General features: G+C 41.2%; 2 pseudogenes; one reads left to right on the top strand and one right to left on the bottom strand.

Moving 5' to 3' along the window:
* Positions 1-239: 239 nt before the first annotated feature.
* On the bottom strand, positions 240-2,429 carry LOC102971924 (annotated as a pseudogene).
* A 1,166-nt stretch (positions 2,430-3,595) lies between these two features.
* LOC122237108 lies at positions 3,596-4,121 on the top strand (annotated as a pseudogene).
* Positions 4,122-5,035: the final 914 nt, after the last annotated feature.

The following is a 5,035-nucleotide window of genomic DNA, read 5'->3' as shown; positions in this document are numbered from 1 at the left end:
CTCTTTTTATTCAAAAGTACAAAATAAATTCTTTGTGAGCATGGACAATGACAGCAGTAAATCAGAATTTGTTGTCAACCGAAACCAGTAACTGATGGTTATAATGATTTTCTTAAACACCAGCCAGACTTTGCTTCAGTCATTTCCTCCAGTGGAATTCTCTGAAGTTATTGTTGAAGGGCCCTGCCTTGAGTTTCCTCTCACAGTTCATTAATAATGGTAAAGCACTGTTCTAGGAATTAGAACATTCTACCTTCCATACCCCCTCCCAGTCTACCCATTCCACCCATTCCTGGGTCCTTTTCTTCTTTAGGAATTCCGGTGACTACGACTTCTGCTATAGTTAACAGAAAGGCAATTCTAGCAGTATCCAGTAAAGTAGGTCTTACACCCTTAGTTGGATCAGTGACTCCTTTTCCCACCATCATTCAAAAAATCTCCAAAGCATAGCATCATAACCAACTTCTAAGGGACTTTGCATACGTTTTTCAACTATCAAGGATCCTTCAACACCTGCATTCTTAGCCATGGTCATCACAGGAATTTTGAAGATCTTCATTAGCTGGAGTTATTGGATCCAAGGCTGGAATGCACCAAAGCAGGGCACAGCCCCTTCCCAGAGAATCTTCAGTAGCAGCTCGTGGAGCATTGAGGGCATCTGTAACTCTGTCTTTCTTTTCACTCACTTCAACATCATTTGTCCCAGCCTTCGGCACAGCTACTCTGAGAGTTTTGCCAGATGTTCATTCAGCTTTTCTTTTTCATATTCACTAGTTGTGATATCTAACTGTTGTGTTCAAGTGATTTTTTTGGATACGTTTTTCAATTTGAGCCTTGTCACCTTTTCCTTTTAAGAGCATGGAATCATCTTTGGTCATATTGACCTCTCCAACTTTTCCTAAGTCATGAAGCTGAACACCTTCAAGATTTAGAGTCAATCTTTCTTCCCCAAACACTGCACTACCAGTAGCAATAGCCATGTCTTTAAACAATTTTTTTTCTGTTGTCACCAAAACCTAGAGCTTTGGCTGCTTACCACCTGAAGACCAACTTTTAACCTATTCAAAACAAGTGTACTCAAAGCTTCTCCGTGAACATCTTCAGCAGTTATGAACAGGGACTTGCAGTGAGCATTGGCATTTCAAGAGCAGGTACAACGCACTGGACACTAGAAATTTTCTTGTTTTTCTGTTTTAGACATTTTCTTTTCACTCAGTAGAACATAGTCATCTTGGAATTCACATTTCTTTTTTTATTTTTATTTTTTTTAATGCTTATTTTTATTTTTTATTTTTTATTTAAAAAAAAATTTTTTTTAATGTTTATTTATTTTTGAGACAGAGAGAGACAGAGCATGAACGGGGGAGGGGCAGAGAGAGAGGGAGACACAGAATCGGAAGCAGGCTCCAGGCTCCGAGCTGTCAGCACAGAGCCCGACACGGGGCTCGAACTCACGGACTGTGAGATCGTGACCTGAGTCGAAGTCGGGCGCTTAACTGACTGAGCCACCCAGGCGCCCCTGTTTATTTTTATTTTTGAGACAGAGAGAGACAGAGCATGAGTGGGGGTGGAGCAGAGAGAGAGGGAGACACAGAATCCGAAGCAGGCTCTAGGCTCCGAGCTGTCAGCACAGAGCCTGACGCAGGGCTCGAACCCACAGACCGTGAGATGACCTGAGCCGAAGCCGGACGCCCAACCGACTGAGCCACCCAGGCGCCCCTCACATTTCTGATCTTTTGCTGTGTTAATGAAGTACAGAGAAATATAACCTTGATCAACCTTTATGCCTTCAATAATTTCTAATTCATCGTTTCTTGTTTTTCCAACCTTTACTGTGATGACACCCTCTCTTCCAGCCTTTTTCATTGCATCGGAAATGATGTTGCCAACTTCTTGGTCTCCACTTGCAGAAATCTAGCCATGTGAGCAATTTCTTCTGGGGCTGTCACAGGTTTAGACTGCTTCTTAAGTTCAGCGCTTACAGCATCAACAGCTAGCATCACACCGCTCCTGGCATCCACTGGCTTAGCACCTTTGCTAACCTTCTCGAAGCCTTCCTTGGCAATAGAGCATGCCAGGACACAGCAGTAGTGGTGCCGTCGCCAGCCTCTTCATCTATGTTATTGGCAACATCTTGAGCAAGTTTAGGGCCAATATTTTGATACTTATCTTTTAAGTGGCATGGACCTTGCAACGGTCCTGCCATCTTTTGTCACTTTGGGACTTCCCCAACTGTGTTCAATAATCGCTGTTCTTTCCTTTGGCCCCATAGTAACGGCTACAACATCCGCTAAAAGGTCTATACCTTGGAGCATTAAGGCTCACGTATCTGCACCAAATTTTGTATCTTTGGAGGCCCGAGTGAGACGAGGAGCCAGTGCCCTGGACCCTCGCCTACTTTGGCAAAAGACTGCAGGTAACTGAAACATTTTTGCAGGGCAGTGGCAGGGCGTGCGGGCACCAAGGCAGGCCATCGGAGGCGAGTGAGGCAAGGCTCATCTTTTTCATTTGTGTTTGCTCTTACACTATCCTGCTTGCTTTTGGCTTTAAGGGAGGATTTGGGTGTGTAGCAAACTATTTTCAGTATGTATATGCCTTTCTTTCAGTTCCAAAAAGTTAATTTTGATGTTTTTCCTATAGGTTCTTGAATTGGATGCTTATTTTTATCTTCCTTTTATGTATTTGTGTTTTGTGTTAATTACATAAATAATATATAATATCTTTTCTTTTAATCCTATGATTTTTTATTTTGAGAGAGAGAGAGAGAGAGAGAGAGAGATCATGAGAGGGGGAGGGGCAGAGAATAATGAAGAGAGAGAAAAGCTGACAGTGTGGAGTCCGATGTGGGGCTTGAACTCATGAATGTGAGATCATGACTTGAGCTGAATGAAGTTGGATGCTTAACTGACTGAGACATCCAGGCATCCCAATCCTATGAATTAAAAAAATTTTTTTTCCGATGTTTATTTTTGAGAGAGAGAGCGAGACAGAGTGTGAGCAGTGATGGGGCAGGGAGAGAGAGAGAGACAGAGACACAGAATTTGAAGCAGGCTTCAGGCTCTGAGCTGTCAGCACAGAGCCCGACGTGGGGCTTGAACTCACAGATGGCGAGACCCTGACCTGAGCTGAAGTTGGATAGTTAACCGACTGAGCCATCCAGGCGCCCCAGCTGTGAATTTTTAAAACATTCAAAACATTTTAAAACAATGTTAATAAGAATTGCTAAAATAAAAATCCCAACAACAACAATTGCTGGCAAGGATGTGGAAAAAATTGTTATCTCTTGAATTGCTGGTGGGAATGCAAAATGGCCCAGTTACTCTGGGAAATGGTTTGTCAGTTTCTTTTAAAGTTAAACATCAACTTCCCATTGGACCTAGCAGTCCTACACGTGGGTATTTGCCCTAGTGAAATGAAAACCTAGGACCACCCAAAAAACCTATAAACAAATGTTTATAGCAACTTTATTTGTGACAGCCCTAAACTGGAAAAACCCAAATGATCTCAATGAGGGAAAGGAGAAAAAAAAAATCTGCACTAGATCTCTAGAATATAATACTATTCGGCAGGAAAGAGGAATGAGTCATTGATGCACATGGAAAATTGGATAGACCTGAAAGACAAGCTGAGTGAGAGAAGCCAGGCACAGAACATTTCATTCAGCGGGTATCCTAGGAAACAGCAAAACCACAGTGATGGAAAATAGATCAATGGTTGCCGGGGGTTGTGGTGGGATAAGAGTTTGAATAGAAAGAGGTATTTTTAGGTGATGAAGCTATTATTGTATGTTCTGTTTGTGGCGGTGGTTGCACGAATCTAAACGTGTCCAAATTCAACACCGGGGAATAAGGCGGGGACTTGGTGTGGTGCTACGGTATCTTTCGTCTTGGGTGTCTGTCGTGCCTTTTGCACAGCTTCCAACCGCACTGTGTTGGGACAGAGCATCTGGAGGTTCACAACCTCTTGTGGTCTGTAGGAGCCACTCTGAGGAGGGTCCAGGGGAGAATTTGCCATTTTCAGTGGAAAACAAGTGGTGGTTACTAAATATGATGACTGTGTACTTTGGATCTGGATTCACTGCACCTTTGTTTATAGTAAGACACCAACTGCTTGAGAAATAAGAATGTTTTAAGTAATCCATTAAGCAGATGTGAAAAGGAACATTTTAAAAGGTGCAATCTCTTTTCAAACTCTTGAATTCAACATACCCGGTATGTTTGTTAATGAACTTGAGGCATGAAAAACAACCATGTCAAAATTCAAAGAACTGTATGCCAAAAGAACAAAAAGCCAAATTTACTCAATGAAATTGAGCAAATTATACAAAATAATTGTATCATCCTATGCTTATGGGTCCTTAGCTTCCTCGCGACAATTTAATATGCCCAAGAGCTCTTTTCACATCTAAAAATGTGGATCCTCAGGATTCTTTCTAATTTTACATCACTTTACGCATATGGATGTACAGTGGTTTAGCTGAAAACAGTACCCTTTTGATGAACTTGTATCTTATTTTTCCCATTTCTCCTTTTACAAACAAAACGGGAATGATTATTTCCCATCACATTTTTTTAAAAGATTTTATTTTAAAGTAACCTTTACCCCCCCAACATGGGACTCGAACTCACAACCCCGAGACCAAGAGTCGCATGCTCTACTGACTGAGCAGCCAGGAGCCCCTCCCAGCACTTTAAATAGTTCTTCTATTTGTGGTCATGCTACCAGTTCTACACACGGTTTAATTTGATTTCTTTTGCTTTTAATTTTTAGGGATTGCTTTAAAAATTTTGATATTCTTATATTAGGTCAAATATTTAAATGATTCCAAAGTCAGATCTTCCAAATAGGGTATATTCAGAGAAGTCTAGCTTTATTTTTTTTAAATCTGTTCTCTCTGATTCATTTCTTCCTGCTCCTCTAAATAGATGTGCACTTAAATTTTTTCTTTCCTTTTAAAAATAAATGTATCTAATGCTTTTGTTTTCATCTCCCTTCCCTTCCATCACTCTCTCCTCAATATGGAGAATTCCAGGTT

The sequence above is a fragment of the Panthera tigris genome, chromosome A3 (genome assembly GCF_018350195.1).
Source record: "Panthera tigris isolate Pti1 chromosome A3, P.tigris_Pti1_mat1.1, whole genome shotgun sequence".
Lineage (NCBI taxonomy): Eukaryota > Metazoa > Chordata > Mammalia > Carnivora > Felidae > Panthera > Panthera tigris.
The sequence above is the reverse complement of the archived record's forward strand: the minus strand, read 5'-3'. Positions and strand labels throughout refer to the sequence as shown.